Source organism: Lissotriton vulgaris, chromosome 9 (assembly GCF_964263255.1).
Source record: "Lissotriton vulgaris chromosome 9, aLisVul1.2, whole genome shotgun sequence".
Taxonomy (NCBI): Eukaryota; Metazoa; Chordata; class Amphibia; order Caudata; family Salamandridae; genus Lissotriton; species Lissotriton vulgaris.
This window is the reverse complement of record NC_141697.1, coordinates 985165182-985183943: the sequence shown is the minus strand read 5'-3', so window position 1 is coordinate 985183943 and position 18762 is coordinate 985165182. Positions and strand designations below refer to the sequence as shown.

General features: G+C 49.2%; 1 protein-coding gene across 3 annotated transcripts in view; it reads left to right on the top strand.

The window, feature by feature from the left end:
* The window catches only part of PAK4 (p21 (RAC1) activated kinase 4), a 223716-nt gene that overhangs the window by 55433 nt on the left and 149521 nt on the right, over window positions 1–18762 (top strand). The window contains exon 1 of one of the 3 annotated variants that reach the window (XM_086938848.1): window positions 7328–7797. The exons of 1 other annotated variant lie outside the window; for it this stretch is intronic. The gene's annotated coding sequence lies outside the window, so the exon portion shown is untranslated. Of the gene's footprint in view, window positions 1–7327; window positions 7798–18762 lie in introns of those variants that run through there. One more of the 3 variants, XM_086938850.1, reaches the window with a different exon arrangement.

The following is an 18762-nucleotide window of genomic DNA, read 5'->3' as shown; positions in this document are numbered from 1 at the left end:
GGGGAACGAGGTTTATGACCAGGAAACACCCAGCCTTTTTTTAATTTCGATACTTGGTGGCTTTAAAAAAGTAATGGCGTAGGGATTACACTTATTACATTTTCATTAGAAAGCCGCCAGTTGTCTTTTGTACTGGACGTTTTACTCCAAAGTTCAGTGTTTATTTTGGAAAATTTCAAGTTTACCATGCAGTGTTTTAACGAAGATTTCCCTTCACATAAATTAGTTCACATTTAGTGAAGACTATTTTTATAAACTTTTTCCTTGGTTGCAGGAAAAGTTCTTGCTTGCTCTTTACCCTCCTTTGTTTGCCCCATTTTGTTCTTTGTATCCTGCTTTCCCCCTCATCTGCTTTCTTGTCTTTTTAGGTTTCGCCTCGTCGAAAGCTGCGCACTGCGCAGCTTTTCGGCGTAGGCGAAATCTAATGTTAGAAACAGTGTGGCCTCAGTTCCGCCTCTGTCTTCCATTGGCTAGCTCCATAAATGAAGGCTAGCCATTGGAAGAGAGAGGCGTCCGTCATTCTGCGAGGCGACTCGTGGGCGTTCTGTAGAATTTTTCCCTTTTTGCCTACGTCCGTGCGGCGGTGGGCGGGGTTTATTTTCGCTCGTTGAGGTTTCATTTGGTCATTCCGCGGCCGACCGCTGCCTGAGGAAGTCCAGGTGAGTGCCTTTCTTGCCGTTTGCCGTTCCCTCCCCCTCTCCCGCTGTCCGTTCCTTTCCCGCCCCCCCCCTTCCACTGTCCGTGCCTTTCCCGCCCCCCTCCCGCTGTGCCCCTGCGAGCGGGAACTAGTGATTCCCCTCCTGCTTCCAGATCAGGTTGAGCGTGGGTCTCCTTTCTGTGTGTGGGGTCGCGCTGCAGCCGGGGCGATGCCGGATCAGATCACCGTGTCGGAATTTGTGGCCGAGACCAATGAGGACTACAAGGCGCCCACTGCCTCCAGCTTCACCAGCAGGATGGGGCAGTGCAAGAATACGGTGGCGGCGATCGAAGAGGTAAAGGGGCGTGGGGGCCGTGAGAGGGCGCCACCCTACCTGGGGCTCATGCTCTTAGTGTGTCCGGCTCCTTCTGGGGGCCTCAGGACATTGGGTTTGTGGTGGGTATTGGCAATACCGGCACCGACATGTGTACGAAGGTTGTGGGGCAGCAGGCAGAGTAAAACATTGGGTTAACTCTGGGATACTTTGGATAAAAGGAGAACGGAAGCGATAGTAGCGCGCACTGCTGTGGGATACACTGCTGTGGGAAGCTGGGAGAGCTGGGAAGCTCTTCCCAACCTGCATAAAGGCAGTGTCTCGACCCATTATCTATTATATTTCACCATATACATCCTGATTCGAAGATAACTCAGTGGGTAATGCAACTACTGAAAGCGTATCCTTACAGAGCACTTCCATGCGCTGTCCCGCTGCGGCCATTGTACGCAGGGCAGTTTTAAAGGCCTCGTGTTCCTCCCCATAGCAATCCTGTGTCTTTGCACTGTGGTAATCGGGTGCAATTCATGTCGATAAACCAGTTTTGGCGCCAATAATCCATTCTATGGGGTAGTTGCCCACAAGCCCAGTGAATGAATGAATACATTCTAATATTTCATTTAATTAAAATAGTTACAAAAGACTGGACGTGGTGTCCACAAGCCCAGTGTCTCTGTCACGGGGAAGTACAGTGTGACCACTTTTTTTTTTCTCGTGTGTTGGGGCGCCGATGTATATATGTTTGCGATTGTAACTTCTGAACTGCACAGTCACAAATGGATCTCCGTGAAAAACGCGGTAAGCCACCGAGCCTCAGCATAAAACACCGATCTGCGTAGTATGTGCTCTTTGCAGCAGGAATATCAACCCACTGCGCTATCTTGGATGAGTCAAAACTGCCACTAGGCAAAACGGCGATCTCTCTCAAGCAGGTACATTAATAGCCAGAGTTATCTTGACGCTTTTATTGTTGCCTGAAAACTTGGGGATACAAAGAACCCTCTGCAATGCTTTAATAAAAACTTGCTGCACAGCGACATCCCTACCCTCCCCTCATCTCCCTCCCACAAGAACCACAGTCCAGTGCTCTTGTTGACCATTCAGTAACGTGACCTTTACTCTACTCTAGAGTGTATGTAACACACACCTTGCAATTTTTCACGTTGACAAAACAAACCATCAGAAGAAGAAACTGCCAACAATGCTCCATTGCAGAACCTCGATCCCAGTCCACACACCTAAAACCTCCCGCCATCACACAATATGCACAGCAAAATTGGGCCCGCAGCATGAGTTTACCCACTTCCCCTCCTTGTTCTCGGGATAGCCCCAGCGAAGTGAATTCTGCATGCAGCTGTGATTTCCTTTACCCTGGAGCAGTATGCAAGCCCCGCCCCTTGTGCAAAAAGAGCACAATCTGCATTTTACTCCAGGATTTTGCTGGGATTGTGCTTCAGTCGCTGCTGGCTAAAGCCTATTGAAATTCACTCCCAGACCCTTTCCGGTTTAATTTTGTTTTATTGATAGTTGCATGCTGCTGTTACATTTTTTCAGTGTATGGCTGTAAAAAGAAGTTAATTAATTAAGCCTTCTCTTTAGAAAGAAGACTAATTAGGTGGTGTCATAAACCACCATCACCTAAATCATTCTAGTATTTTATGTTTGGGCAGTGCCTATTTACCCCACTTCTTCTTGCATATCCGCCGTGTCCCGATTCTAAAACATGGCACTGGAGTCTTGTCCTTCTGGCTGCGGACACCGCTCCTTCTGCTGCCCACAATCGCACGTTGAACGTTGTGTATCAAAGCGATCTTCCTCCAAAGACTGGCTCTGCTGCCTCCTAGTCAGCTGTGGGCCTTTTGTGGCTCAAAAAGAGAAACCATGTTTTTTTTTGGCATGAAAGTTTTGTTATAGCAGCTCAAGAAAGTGTCTCGTTGAAAGGGTGCCTGAACTAGCCGGCAAGATGGCTCTGGAGATCCACTCACTGGCAATGGACAAATTACCCTAGCCCAAGGCAGTTCTCTATGGTTGTAACAACAGCCCTTCGAGGTGAGGTTTGCTAAATCTGAGAAAAATTTGAAATTGACCCATAAATGGTAAATTATCCTAAATTCAATCTTAACACAACAATGCTGTCAAAAGTGAGCAGTAAGGTCCAGGCATACAAGCTCACCAATAAATCATTTTTACAAATGTAAGCTGTCCCTTTGCTTTTGGCCAGGATTAAAGTTCGGTTGGATTGCAAGTTTTAAGAGGGGGAGTTTCTCCAGACCAGTGCTTATAGTCACACACTTGGGTCGTGGGGTCAAGTCAAATGTAAACCGTGTGAAAAAGGGGCATCTTGGCTGTGCAGATATTCCCATGGGATCTGTTGTGATATGGTGTGTAGGTCACTGAATTCATTGACACATTTCCGTCTCAAGAGTTGACGGATCTAGGGAACTTTCTAAATTTACCGTAAAGCCTTGGTAGGGCGCCCCTCACCTCTGTTAAGAGCCTGTGGTGTGTAGATTACCGTAGAGTTTTAGTAGGGCGCCCCTCACTTCTGTTTAGAGGTGTGCCAGAGATTAAACTATTGGCATTGTAAATGACAATGCCATTTATTTATCTGTTTTCAAAACCAACACATAAATACAAATGTTGTCATTTACAATGCCAATAGCTCAAACTTTTCAAAAGGCGAAACCATTGCATTGTAAATGCTTGTTTTCTCTTCCCTTCACTCTTTCCCATTCGTTACCGTTTTACCAGCTTACCCCCTCCATTACTTTTGCATAATTAGCCCTGCTCCTTAACTCCATCTACTGCCACCACCCCGCTCCCTCGTTGCATCGTATTGCCTTGCATCTTTCCTTTCTAAATGGCCCTCTCCCACACTGCCCCTTTTAGCTGGACTGGCCCTCTATTCTAATTCTTTGTTCACTTTGTTTTTAGGTTTTACCTGGCGAAAGCTGCGAGAGCGCAGCTTTTTCGCGCAGGCGAAAACCTAATGAGTATAATACGGGAGACAGGAACGGCCCCCGTCTTTCATTGGCTAGCTCCATAAATGGAGGCTAGCCATTGGAAAACGGGCCTGTCCATCAATGCCGGACCAGATTCGGGGGCGTTCCCGAGAATTTTTGGCTTTTGGCTACGTAACGCTACGTCAGCCAAAAGCCGGGAACGCCCCCGAATCTGGTCCAGCATTGCCAGCACCTGCCTTGCTGCTCGCTCGGCTCTTGTTCTACCCAGACCGCCTTCAAACTCCTTCCGACGAAGCAAGTCCCTTTTCCATTTCTTTGCTTCAGAGAGCTGCTGTCTCTGACGCAGGGTGTTTACCCCATGCGCACGTATGCAAATGAGCTGTCAGCGCCTCCACAGTGCCCCGGATGCTGGTGTCGCAGCTCCACCCCTCCCCCTGTCTCCGGCTCCCCTCCCCCCTCTGCTGCCGTCTTACAGTCATGGGTCAGGAGCAGCGCGAGCCACTGCGGCAGGAGTCCTCGTCATAGGATCTAGAGCGGCGCGCGGAGCCCTAGCAGCCCTTCACCTGCCCCGCCCCTATCGCCGACCGCAGCCCGGGGAGTGCAGCGCCCGACACACCTCGGCACCATGGTAAGAAGGCGGGGAGGCCCCGATTAGGAGGCCAAGGGCCTTGGGACGGGGAGGGAGGCAGGTGTACGACGCTGTTACTGCAGCACGTGGTGGTTTGTTTCTCCTGCACTCATTTCAAGCAAACGCCTCTGCTAGCTGCCATCCTTCCTGGCAGTGTACACACAGATCCACTATGCAGTATTTGCGCAGGGTGGCCCCGCCAGTGAGTACAGCACTTGATTTGGGTGGTTTGGTATCGTGTGGCATTAGGGCCTTGCGCCATGACAAGCCACGGGGTGACACTGCAGTGTAGCTGTGGTTTGCGGGAAGTCATCGTTTCTCTGCTGTCAAGTCTTTCGTTATCAAGCACTGGATACATGCGTGTTACCTATGGTAGACGTTCACCCTTGCACTATTGACTCCCTACTTACCCTTTAGCAGGGATCGAGCACCCAGGTCCGGTGAGCAGGCACCTCTCTGAGGCATGCTCCTTCCACGTGATTTTGCCGGAGGCTGGTCCAGCCCAAGGTCACGCTACTTCTTTCTAAGGGAGGTGGTGTCATTACTTGGCCAGGTCCGACTTGTACTTACTCTTCAGGGATGTTCATTTGCGGGAGTAAGGCTGACCGGGCGCTGCGTTTGATGGGCATCCTGTGCAGGTGTACGTTTAGGTTGTTGCCCTAGTCAGTGAAGAGAGCTTGCACGCAGGTGGATGCCGTTCGGTATCATTGAAAACATACAAAGTAGAGACCCTTCACATCGAGTATTAGATAGCTTTAGAGTGAAATTAGGTCTCCTGCCTGTCTTCTCGCAGCCTGTCCTCTCGCATCATGTCCTCTCCCAGCCTGCCCTCTCCCAGCCTGCCCTCTCCCAGCCTGCCCTCTCCCAGCCTGCCCTCTCCCAGCCTGCCCTCTCCCAGCCTGCCCTCTCCCAGCCTGCCCTCTCGCAGCCTGCCCTCTCGCAGCCCTCTTCCAGCATGTCCTCTTCCAGCCTGTCCACTTCCAGCCTGCCCTCTCCCAGCCTGTCCCCTCCATGACCTTTCCCAGCCTGTCCTCTCCCAGCTTGTCCACTTCCAGCCTGCCCTCTCCCAACCTGCCCTCTCCCAGCCAGTCCCCTCCCTGCCCTCTCCCAGCCTGTCCCCTCCCTGCCCTCTCCCAGCCTGTCCTCTCCCTGCCTGTTGTCGTGTCCCGGCGGCAGCAGGCAGCAGGCAAGAGCGTGCACTGCGTCCCCGAAGTAACAGCCCTAAAGCAAGCAAGAAGTACGCCCCCCTCCCACCAATCCCTGTTTAGGTAGTGGAAACTGTCCAAACTGGGGTGCAGACAGCCCCTCACCTTTCGGCCTGGTACCACTGCACCAGCCGCACTACTTCCCTACTGACCGTTCTCCACTTCACCCCAGTCTAAATTACAATTCCTGCTTGTGACCCTTTTGCCTGCTTGTGCCTCTGTGTGCCCCTGTTGCCTGCTTGTGCCTCAGTTTTCGTGCCCCTGTCGCCTGCTTGTGCCTCAGTTTTTGTGCCCCTGTCGCCTGCTTGTGCCTCAGTTTTCGTGCCCCTGTCGCCTGCTTGTGCCTCCGTGTGCCCCTGTCGCCTGCTTGTGCCTCCGTGTGCCCCTGTCGCCTGCTTGTGCCTCCGTGTCCCCCTGTCGCCTGCTTGTGCCTCCGTGTCCCCCTGTCGCCTGCTTGTGCCTCCGTTTTCGTGCCCCTGTTGCCTGCTTGTGCCTCCGTTTTCGTGCCCCTGTTGCCTGCTTGTGCCTCCGTTTTCGTGCCCCTGTTGCCTGCTTGTGCCTCCGTGTGCCCCTGTTGCCTGCTTGTGCCTCCGTGTGCCCCTGTTGCCTGCTTGTGCCTCTGTGTGCCCTTGTTGCCTGCTTGTGCCTCCGTGTGCTCCTGTTGCCTGCTTGTGCTGTGTGGGTGTGTGTGAAGGGCTCTGTGTGGCTGTGTGTGTGGGAAGCTTTGTGTGGCTGTGTGTGTAGGAAGCTTTGTGTGGCTGTGTGTGTGGGGGGGTCTGTGTGGCTGTGTGTGTGGGGGCTCTGTGTGGGGGGGCTCTGTGTGTGTTTATGTGTGTCATTTGCGAGAGATAAAGCTAGTGGCATTGTAAATGACAATGCCATTTATTTATGTTAAAAAAAACATAAATAAAAATAATGTCAAGAGCAATGCCAATAGCTCTAACTTTAACAAAGGCAAAACCATTGCATTGTAAATGCTTGTTGTCTTTATCCTGTCCGTTGCTGTCTTTGGCCACCTCTCTTGCTTTTCTTCTTCCCTTGCACGTAATTTGACCAGTCTCGTGCTCGGTTGCCTCACTGTTAGTCACCTTGTACTTCCTCCCTTCCCTTCTCTATTGGTCTCTGTTATGTACTCCCGTATCCTTCCCTTCTGTCTTTGTCTCCTAACTGTTTGTCCTCTGTAGCGCTCTCTATTGCAAATACTCTTCTGCTACCCTTTATTCTCCTCTTTCCGCTCTTATTTATCCGTGTTCCTTTCCGCGTCATTTTTTTTTTCAGGGTGAGGCGGGCCCGGCATCTTCCCTAACAATAAAGCTTTCCAAACACCATGATTAAACGAAACGCGCATTAACGAAACCAGAGGAAAACCAGCATTGGCAAAGCCAATCGGCCTTTGAACACTCCTTCTTTTCTTCATCCCTTTGCCAATGTTGCCGCCCCGCCTTTCCTTTCTCGCCTCAGACTTGCTCCTCCCTCTCAGATAGTTTCTCCCTCTCCCCCCCTCTCCTGTTCCAGGGGCGGGGCGGCAGCTTTCACTCTTGTTCGGCCCCCACCCCCTCCATGTTCACGTCACGAAACTGGGCTCTGGTGAGAGTGGAGCTGAGCCCCGGGGGCCGGAACGATACTGGCGGAATGTGATCCTGGGAACAAGTGCAGGGTGGAAAGCGGGGCAGCCAAAACTCGGTCTGCGAACAAGTGCAGCGGGGTGGAGTCTACGCCGTCGGCCAGGAAGCGCACTGAGAGCTGGTGGACGGGGAGTAGTGTGGTCTCTGGTCGGGGACAAGCACGGAGCAGAGGTAAATCACAGGACCAGCACTCGGACAGACCTAAAACCAGGATTCTAAGCAGCCGCCGAGCAAGGAGTGACTCCAGAAGCGAGACAACGCCTTCTGAGCCTCGGGAGCACCGGGCACGGCGCGGGCAGTCTGTGGACTGTCCAGCAACAGGTACCGCCTGCAGGACCTGCCCCACCCCCAACAGGATTGAGGGCGGTGGGGGCCGTTGGGATTGTGCTTCGAAGAATGTTACTGGTGAGTCTGGCGCTTTTCAACTTCATTCACTATCTGTCAGCAGCCCCGCGTGCCTCCTGGGAGCGGGAAGACACGGGAAAGAACGGCCAGCGCCAGGGCGACCTCTCTCACCCTGTGGCGTAACAAGGAATGTGGCCCCTTTGACTGCCGTTGGTGTAGCAAAATGCAGGCTTGTCAGGGTTGAGCAAGCCCCTTGGGCTTTTGGGCCCCGGTGCCATTGCACCTACTGCGCTCCCTTTTCTCGCAGCGATAGCGGTAGGTTGTCGTCGTAAGAGATTCTCTTGCAATGGCATGAGAGTTCGAGGTGGGCTCTGAGGTAGCGGAGCAGATGTGTTCAGACAGGGTCTTCATCCATGGGCAGCAGCTTGGGGCGGGCTGGGGGTTGCAAAGTCCTTCTTTCTTAGTCTAGGAGGTGAGGTAGTCAAGGGTCTCAAACCTACGGACAGCAGCAGGCTAAGGGCGGGATATGCAGGGACCTTCCCTGTTAGTTTTGAGGAGGGGACGTGTTCAGAGGGCAGCGGACATGCATTATGCTTCTCTCAGAGTTTAGTGGAGGAGAAGACGTATACAGGACCTTTCCTGGTGTTATAGAGAAGGAAGAGAAGTGTTCAGAGGACTGCACTTTGGAGAGCCGAATAGATGCAATGGCTTCTCAAAGATAGCGCAAGTTGAGAGCTTTTAAGGTTCTTCTCTGACAGAGACTGGGAGGAGGAGCACGATTCTTCCCATTAATACGGCAGAGAAGGAGCATTGTTTAGGGATCCTCACTTATTCTGTGTTAGTGATTCGTGGACCTTATCTTATAGAGGTAGCAGGGGAGGAGAGGAGGTATCTTGGAGAGCTGTGGCGTGCAGGGGCTTTCGGTCACAGAGATGGCTGAGGAGAGACAACGGAGGAGATAGTGAACGAAAAATGCCGGAGGCTTCTCTGTAGAGATTATGGAAGACACCGCAATAATTCCGTTTTCGCCTCAGTGGAGTCGATACATAGACTTTTCATTTGTAATGTTTTCTCTGCAGTTTTTCTTTTCTCGTAGTTGCCAGGCCGGTTCCCCCAAAAACATTTCCCACGCTGTCACTGTGTTGGGAAGCGCCACTTGTGTCCCAGGGTGTGGCAGCTGCGCTGCCTCTCCTGTGTACCTCAGCTCTTTTTTCAACGACACTGTTGACAGGTTGTGGGAATGCTTTACAGAGCTCAATAGTTATCCCAGCAGGCAGACATTTACCTTCTAACCCCCCCTCCCCCCTCAAAAGAATTGGAGCAGAAGGTATTTGGTTCTAATCACTGATTGGATAGTCTCTGGACAACTTTGTCAAGAACCACCTCCCAGCGTCGTCGCTGTACATGGGGATTGGGCGACTTGTATGACAGATGGAAGGTAGGGTGCCCTCGGTAGAGGCAAGTAATAACATTTTGGGAAAAACAGAGATATTACTGCCTTAGAAGAACGCATGATATACCTGCAGGGGCGTCTATAACCCTCCTCCCCTTAGCAGCTTCAGTGGGGGTGGGTGCCACTGGACAGTTCTGATTAACATGAAACATTAAACTATTTGTTTATAGCTCCCTTTCCTACAATAAGGGAGAAGCGCTAGCCTTCAAACAGGAGCTTGTAAATAAATACCAGTGTAAGTGGATAGTATGAATGAACTATGGGGCGGAAGAAGAAATGAAACAAAGCATGGTAGAAATGGGTGCGGATGAGGGAAAGATGAACGGATCGAAAAATTTATAGATTGAGGGATGGATGGTGGCAAGATGGCTGCAGATATGGGTGAATGATTGAAAAGATAGAGGGATGGAGAGGTGGAAAGACGGTGAATGGAAGGGTGGAAAGGACATAAAGATTACGGAAAGAAAATACTGAAAAGGAACAGAGGACAGTAAGGACGTATCAGAATTCCTTTAAGGCAATGACTACTGGGCTTGCTCATGGCGCTCGTTCACTTAATGCGATGGTTCAATGAGGGGGCAATTTTCATTTTCTGACTATTCCCATGCCCTCCTGCGTGAGGAAGAGACTTGGTGCCCAACTCGCCTAACCTTCATAGGGAACAACAAAAAATGGGACTGGATCAGAAAAAGGAAAACGCCAAATACTTGAGTCCTTATTAGCCTATCACACACAAGTGGAGGAAAAGGCCTCGTTATTCAGGTCCTGGTGGTTCTCTGAAGCTGGTTTTGTTTTTGCTTTAACAACTGATCCATAACCCTTAAGTTGCCGTTGGGGAGTGTCGAGTTGGAACAAGGAATTGGCTTGTTCATGGATTTCGAGGTAACTGTTTCATTCAGCACAGGTCGAGGCAGAGGTCCTTAACATAGAGTTGCAAATAAAGCAACAGGTGGCTTTTCCAGTTAAACATCTGAATCAGAGACTCCTGTGCCAGCACTGACCTAGAAGACTAGAGGGGCAAATGTCTGTCTCGCTGGACCCTCTTGACTTTTAAGAAATTTTGCTGTTGAAGGCTATGCTTTGGCCCAGTGCACTGTGTGTGTGCATCCTGCTGTGAGTTTACAGGTGCGTGTGCTGTGCCACAAATGATGGACTGAATGCTGAATGAGTCAAACGTTCATTCCCAGTCAAGTGATCTGGGTTAGATCCATTGTTCTTCTGCTCACTACGCCACCCCAGTTTGGAGCCAGCCGTATGCAATCCAGTCTTGACCCAGCTCCTCATAGGAACAGTCCAGCATGAACTGCCAAGCCAGGTCCCCCCTGGACCGGAAACAAGCATACTAGGACTGGTTTCTGGCATCGCCCCATATCAGCCAGGCTAGCTTGAATCCAGTGGCACAGCGAGCAAGGATCTCTGTTCTGGGGTGAATGTTTGACATTGTTCAGCATTCTGTACATCAGTTCTGTTTAGGTTACAGGCTGTAATTTTAAGATATTTCTCCGGATTGCTAGTGTTTGACCTATGAGAAATTGTTTGCCCAAGATCTTTGTGCATCAGAGCAACAGTATTAAGCAAGCATTGACAAAGCCAATAAGTCTTGTTTTAAAGAAATATTCTATGGCATGGGTCTCCAGTGGCAGCTCGGAAGCTATTAGTAGCTCGCCAACACCCTTGATGCAGCTCTCCATAGTGAAGCTCACCCCAGTATGTTGCTTAGAGGTATTATGTACATTAAAGAAGACAGCACTGCTTATCTTACGACCCTTAGAGTGGCTTCCTGCCAAATCAAGCAAAGGGCTGTAAGCTAAACCAGAACTGCACCCTGTGTTGGCCTGTGGGAATACAATGTCTCCATATGCATCCACTCTAAATCAGGCAAAGTCACAATGAGTTGGACTTGTTGCAGGCCCCACAACCACTTGCACTGTGTGCGTGTGTGGACAATGGGCCAGGAAAGAAGAGTGACTACAGGAGCCACAGCAAAATCACCTCATTGTTGGCCCGAGACAATGTGTGAGAGTTGAGAGCCTGAACAGCCCAGAAGGTGAGGAGTGCATAGGTTGGATCCAGATCTGATAACCTCTTCGCAGTCTCACTGTGCATGCACGTGTGTCTGCCAGCTTGTGTATTTGGCATTGTGTTTCTGCCTGAAGCTATGCCTAGTGTCAAGGACTACCAAATGCATATGTTGCTTTTCATTATGCCAGTGCTGCTGATTAAGTGCTGGTGCTGGAAAACACCAAAGCACTGGACCAGACATTACAAGAGTTTAAAGAATCCCAACGGACAGCGTGTTCTTTTTGATCTGTCGACAACCGTGAAGCTTTTATATTTTATGTATCCATACTAATTCCTAGTCCCAAATATGGTAATACATATAAAGAATACATATGCTATGAAATTCTTAACAGTGATCGCTGTATTATAGAAACTGTAGGAAGCTGGCTCTGTGCACACTATACCTCACTTTGGTAAAGTATATACAGAGTCTAGTGGAACCCCAAAGGTAGGCAGAAGTAAAGTTAAATAGCACCTCACTCTCTGTTTGTGGTAGTGTGGTCGCGCAGTAAAGCAGTATCCGAGGACAGTGTTAAGCATTTGTTGTACACACTCAGTCAGCAAATGAATTCACACACTCAGACTGAACTTCAGACCAATGGTTTCTGTATAAAAATATTCTTTTAGTTATTTTATTTTCTAGAACCAAGCAAGCCTGGCACATGTAAGCAATAAATACTTTACAGTAGTAATACAGTTTGAATGATTGTATATGCATGTTGGTTTGATTTACAGTATGGATGCAGAGAAATGCAATACTTTGTAAATGCAGTACATAAACTTGAAAAGGCTTTTTAGTAAAATAGCAGGTAAGTAACTTTTGAGATTACTAGGCATACACAGAGTAGTATACCTAGATACTACTCTGGGACATTTCTTGAAAACAGGTAAGTTAATTCGTTTTTGTTAGATAATGTAATTTTAAAGAATTTCTTTAGTTTCTCAAACTCCTCACTTTGACTGTTTTTCTGTGAAAAGTTTCCATGTTATCCTATGGAGGAAAATAGTGTTATCGGTTTTGAGGTAAGTATTTGGTAGTGGGAGTTGAGGTTCTGGGGTTAGACTCAGGGGTCCCCAGTGTCAAGGATGCACTCTTGTTGCACCCTTAGCGGCACTAGGGCGCCCAGGTGCAGAGTGATGAGGCCCAGTGTTCTCCAATAGGGGACAGGGGGCCTCCGGTTGGTGGCTTCTGACGAGCAGGCCACTTGGGTGTGGGAGCAAAGCTCCTGGACTTTAGCTCCGGGGAAATGGGGAAACAAAGTAGCACCAAAGTTGCACCCTCAGCGGCACTAGGGCGGCCGGGTGCAGGGTGCTGTTTCGACATTGGGCGCCCTGTTGTTTTCAATAGGTAACCTCTGGTTTGCAAAGGCACTGCAGGCTTGGGGACGAAGGTCTTCTGAGTGCGACCACCACTTCAAGAGGTAAGTTGGGAAGTTAGGGGTTGATTAGACATCGTCGGTTTGGGTACATAAGGCCGTGGGGGCGTCTGGTACAGGGGTGCTTTTAGGGGTCGGAACTTCTTACCAGCTCCTGGTTGCGGTTGGGGGGGCCTTCTGGATTTAGACTGCAGGTGTTAGCTGGAGGCTTGAGGCAGGTCGGGGGTCACCAAATCACGGATCAGGATCGCCGGGGTGACCTCCTCGCGGTGTTAGCCCACTCGAGCTCGGGCCGTGGACGACAGGTGCAGAGTGGTGCGGATTCGCGGTTTCTGGCCAAGGACCGAGGTTGAAGATGAACATATCCTGTGTTCACGGGAGATGAAGTCTTTGTGGAATAAGGCAGGCAGGTCCTCTGGGGTTTTCGAGGTTGCTGACTTGAGGACACTCAGGCATTCAACCTGGAGATAGGCCGTTAGGGCTGTTGCCAAGTCAGTGAGCGTGTTCCTCTTGTTAGCGGCTGCACGGCTGTTTGGTCAGTCTTCTTCTTGTAGTTTCTTCTTGTCTGAGGAAGCTAGGTTCGGGGGTGCCCCTAAATTCTAGATTTAGAGGTGTTATAGATAGGTAAAAGGTACACCCCCTACCTCCAGTGGGAGGGGGCATGAGCCTGTCCCTGGTTGGCTGAGCCCCCCCTCGTCTTCAAGATGGCATGGACTGAGAGTTGTGCTTCACCTCGCCTCCCCCACCTGAGTGGTGGAGTTGGCAGAGGTGGGCTCACCTCTCTTCCTCACTTGTTTGTCCACTGGTTCTCCTGCCCCAAGTGGGGGTCCGAACCAGTGGGGACTAGTTGCTGAGAGCAGCAAGTGGCCTGGGAACCTCACAAAGGCAGCAAGCCTTTGAATCTTCCCCTTCGTGAACCCTGCCCATCCTGGGGGATGGGGCTTAGCACGTTGTCCCAGAATGTGCATTGTTTCAGGCCCCAGAGAGCAGCAGTCTCTCGACCCAGGGGTCCAGAAACTTGTCTGGTGGTGGCAGCTGAAAGCAGCCACTCAGCCTGGACACTAGTGGTAGGTTAGTTTTCAGGGGGCAACTCTAAGATGCCCTCTGTGTGCATTTTTCATTAAATCCCACACTGGCACAGTGTGGGTTTAATGTGCTGAGAAGTTTCATACCAAACTTTCAGTTTTCAGTGTAGCCATTATGGTGCTGTTGAGTTCGTAATAACAAACTCCCAGCACCATATATACTTAATGGAAGCACTGCACTTACAATGTCTAAGAATGGACTTAGACACTGTAGGGGCACAGAGCTCATGCACCTGTACCCTCACCGCTGGTATAGTGCATCCAGCTAGAGGGGTCACTGACCTATGCCAGGGCAGTGAGTTGTAGGCATGGCACTCAGATGTGTGCCATGTCGACTCTTCACTTTGTTCTGCACTAAAACACGCTGCCTGCAAAGGCAGTGTGTGAGTGTAATGCTACAGGATCTCTAAGGGTGGCACACTAAGTGCTGCAGCCCTTAGAGGCCTTCTCTGGTCACAGTGTCCTGGGTACCTGCCCTTTACCAAGGGCTGACCTGGGGCTAGAGATGCCAATTGGGTTAGTTTTGGGGAAAGAGCACAGGCCCTGGGAACCTGATTGACAGGGACCCAGGGCACATCGAGTCAAAATGCATCAGTAGTCTGGCAAAAAGTGAGGTTACTGCAACAGAAACTCACTTTCCTACAGAAACCTAGTCAAAATACACTGACATTTTGTAAACTGCACTATTATGTAGTGGTACCCATAGTTACCTAAAGTGGCAGGTTCAAGGGCAGAGAATTGTCATGCATCTCCATTAGGGTCAGTTTTGATAGCTTAGGTGTTGGTGTCCCCTGCGACCTGTGAGGTGATTGGGAGTTATACAATGTGGATAGTGCAACTATCTGCGGGGGAAAAAAAGAATCGAAGTTACATGGTAATATTTCCTTTTACTATGAAACAATTTGTAATACAACTTCTCTCTTGGATGGTTCTAGTACGCTACATAGAAGAATGGAAACATTTTCAATCTTATTCCCCAAAAGCTTATTTTAGTTCTTTATAATTTTGAACATACTAATCACTAAGCTAGCATGGAGAATTCAAGTTACTGCTCTGAGGCAGGTTAATTTAAGCATCTCACACTTATTTTGTCTGCTTAATTTTCTCTATCTTTATAGAATACTAGCAGCCCTTCCCGACTTTGTCCGGGTATGAATTGCTGCCGGCCAGTAGTATATTGTTTTGTAGGATTTCGTTTTGATAGCATTTCTTATATGTGACAGGCCTGTGAAACGCTCCAATTCACAGTGCATTGCTGATGCACTGTGCGCGTTCAGTAGTGTGTGAACTCGAGTTTCCCTACTTTATTTTTCCTTGCAATTTTATATAGCGCGAACTCGATGGCATGAGCAAAATTTACATTACAGAAGAACACATTAATTTGTGGTAGGCACGGGGAGACAAAGCAATTTGCCTGGTATCACAGGATGTTGAGCTGATGCCGAGATTCGAACGTAGCTCCCCAGCTCTAAAGTCCGCAATTGTAAAACTTGTGGCGGGGGGTGTGTCTAAAAGTGTATGACGGTGCTGGCCATCAATGAGAGAGATCTGGAGATGTGGGCCGCCGTGCCACCAATGTACTTACTGGGGGAGGGTAAACGCCCATTATTCCACAACTTTCTTTCCGCATACCATCACTCTGCATACTTTCATTACGAAAGTACCATGACTCCGCAATGCCATTATAACGCATGGCATTACATTTTATATGCTTTTACCACGCATACATGTACAACTAAATTAGTTGTTAATGTATGAATGGTAAAAGCATGTTTTTTAAAATGTTTGGATAAGGTAAGTATGGGTATAGGGGTATATGTTTTGGGATAATGAGGTATATGTTTTGGGGTGTTTGGGTATTTTAAGGGTTCAGATATAGTTTTGGGTTATGGGGTACAGTGATAGTTTTAGGGTTTAGGGATAGGTATGGGTTTTGGGGTACAGAAGTATTTTTAGGGTTCAGGGCTAAGTTTGGGGTATAGGGGTATTGTTAGGGTTCAGGGGTAAGTTTGGGTTTTGGGGTACAGGGGTATTTTTAGGGTTCAGGGCTAGGTTTGGGTTTTGGGGTACAGGGGTATTTTTAGGGTTCAGGGCTAGGTTTGGGGGTACAGGGGTATTTTATGGTTCAGGGGTAGGTTTGGGGGTACAGTGGTATTTTTAAAGTTCAGGGCTAGGGCTGGGTTTGGGTTTTGGGGTACAGGGGTATTTTTATGGTTCAGGGGTAGGTTTGGGTTTTGGGGTACAGGGGTATTTTTAGGGTTTAGGGATAGGTTTGGGTTTGGGGTACAGGGTATATTTATAGGGTTAAGATGTGTTAGTGTTTAAGGGTGTTGGGGTATTTTAAGGAGTAAGGGTGGGTTATGATTATGGGGTGCAGGGGTATTTAAAGGGAGCAGGGTGGGATTAGCACACGATATGAGACATGGCATGAAGGGCGGAACGTACCACACGCCCCCAGCATTTGTCACGCCCACAGCACAACGCAGACACGCCCACAAGGGACTACTTTGCTGGCATGGTTCTTTTACCTTTTAAATGTATATGGTGGGCGTCTTCATAGCCTATGTCCTTCTGCTGCAACTGCCCTTTCCAACGCTGTATTGGGTGTTGTGATTGGTGCTGTGGTTCCTGACATTACCCGCCTCAAAGGTTTGGGCTCTTTATTATATTAGTATGGATTCTATAATTTTTCTACAATTATTGCCTTATTTGTGTTGGTGTGTTTCAGCCTCGCAACATTTTAATAGACCTACTCTGGACAGAAACACGATTCCAATAACACATCCTCCACACTTGGGGACAATTCCGATGTCGGACGGACCGGAGTCTGGGCGACATAGTTTGGGAACTGGGACCAAAAGTCCTCCTGTCGTTAGTCCCAATCCAGGAAGTAGGATGTGACTGAACACTGTTAGGCCGTACTCCTATTCTTTACCATGGGACCATGCGTTCCGAACGGAATGCATGCTCTCATGGAAAAGAGCTGAGGTGCAGTTCCACCCTGTACCCTGTGGCAGGCACCTTGAGGTGCCTGCTACAGGCTGCAGGGATCAACGTGGGCACCATAGTTGCCCCCTAGGTCCCCATCGACTGTGTTGCACCAACGGGGGACCTGCTGGGGGCACCAAAGTGGGATTCCCGCATCCTCTCTGTGTCGAAAAGGCCGGCATAGAACGGCTGTGGGAATCTTCCATCGTAATCTCTCGGCCGGAAAGAGGCGCCCGAGGGATAGCTGGAGGATTTCTGAATGGCAGTCGGGCTCTCCGAGCCTGTCGCAAACCCTCCGGAAATCTGGTTCGGATTCCTTTCCGACCAACCTCATCAAAATGGGTTGACTGGAAAGGTATCCAAACAGCCGATTCCGCAGAGCTTGTTTCCGACGGCATCAGAATCGGCCCCTTAGTCGGTAGGCTGAGGAACATGAATATCTCCTAATAGTTTAAAAAATTGGTATGTCTCACAAGGCCATTATTATTCTTCTAAAAACTAAAGTTATTGTCAAAGCATTGCTCTATAAACACGTCTGCCCCCTTGGTGAACATGTCAGGAGCGGACTACACCTAATTACCATGGCTGAGGGCACATCAGGTCACGGACTACACCTAATTTACCATGGCTGAGGGCACATCAGGTCAAACAGTGATTTACATGCAGTCCACCCTGAGGTTCCGTGACAATTGTAAGTGGTGTTTTCGACTCGCACGAATATGGTCGAGTCTGGTATGTATGAACCGCAAATGACGAGTTTAGTAAGTGTGCGCAGTTTCGCTGTGCTAACTTAAACCGTTCGTTTGTTATGTGGGTTTTTCATCTGTACCCACGGGTTCCATCTTAGATACGGCATCCATTTTGTCTCTTGCCCTCAAGTAGCCAGCGAACGGACGCTGTCCGCTTCGCGACCCTGGGACTCCCAAGATATTTGCGGAAGACACATGTTCTTTGTAAGTGTCTTTATGACGAGGGGGTTGCTGCTGTAAGGCAGATGGCGCCGCTTGAGGCTCATCTTGCCGCACGGACTTATTGTCTCAGCCGTGCATCTCATTAGGCACGTCCCTTTGATGCCTGTATCTCGTGTTTCCCGTTACCTCCCCTTTTACACCCTTTCCGATCTCCCCACTGTCTCCGTCTTCCTCTGCACCTGTCTTCGTTCCTATTTCGATCTACTTTACTGCTGATTGGAATTTGCTAATGGTGGGAAGATGGGTTTTTACAGTTGGGAACCGCCAAATGTTTCCGCACTTATGTTCCGGACCTTGTGTGTTTCAAAGTGACCAAAGCGACCCCTCTGGGGGCTAATTGTGGGAACCGGGTTGTAAACTTTTGTGTATCATGTTATCCTATGGGTAAAAACTGTATAAAAGGAGCGATCCACAGAACCAATTTGAAGCAGTCTCCCCGAACTACACTTGATGTACTTCCTGTGATCTCTGTGTTCCCTGCAGTAAATAAACCTTGAATCTTTGACGCCGAAGGAAGTGTCCCGTGTCTCTGTGACTTGTACGCCGGAGCAGGTTACCCACGAAGGTTTCAGGTGTTGTGCCCTGGCACCGCTGGGTCCAAAAGAACCCAGTCCTTCAACCCTGGCAGGTTAAGCAAAGGGGCACACGCTCGTTATAGAGTAATGCTTTATTTGATTGTTCTACTGGATGTTGCATTGGAGCTAGCAAAGTAAGTGTGGCAAATTTACTGGAGGAAACTCGATCTGTATTGCTGAGTACATTTTAAGACCTTTGACCTTTATTAAGTGCCTCGATTATTAAAAGATGTTAAGTAATTAAATGCCTGTCTGTTTCTTTAATTCATAACTGGTTTAAATCCAGGATTGTTGTCTCCATCCTTAACTAAAGAGATTGTAACCAATGTACATTTTTGTCCTAATCAAACAACATTAAAATCATTCAGCCTCTGTTACTTAGTAGAGCGTCCGGTTCGGATGGCTTACTGCATTCCGTTGTAAAGAGTTGTTTTTAGGTCTCGCTTGCCGTTGCGCTTGCGCATTCGAGCTGGTTCTAGATGGGCTTCATTACTTCTACTAATTATATTATTGGAT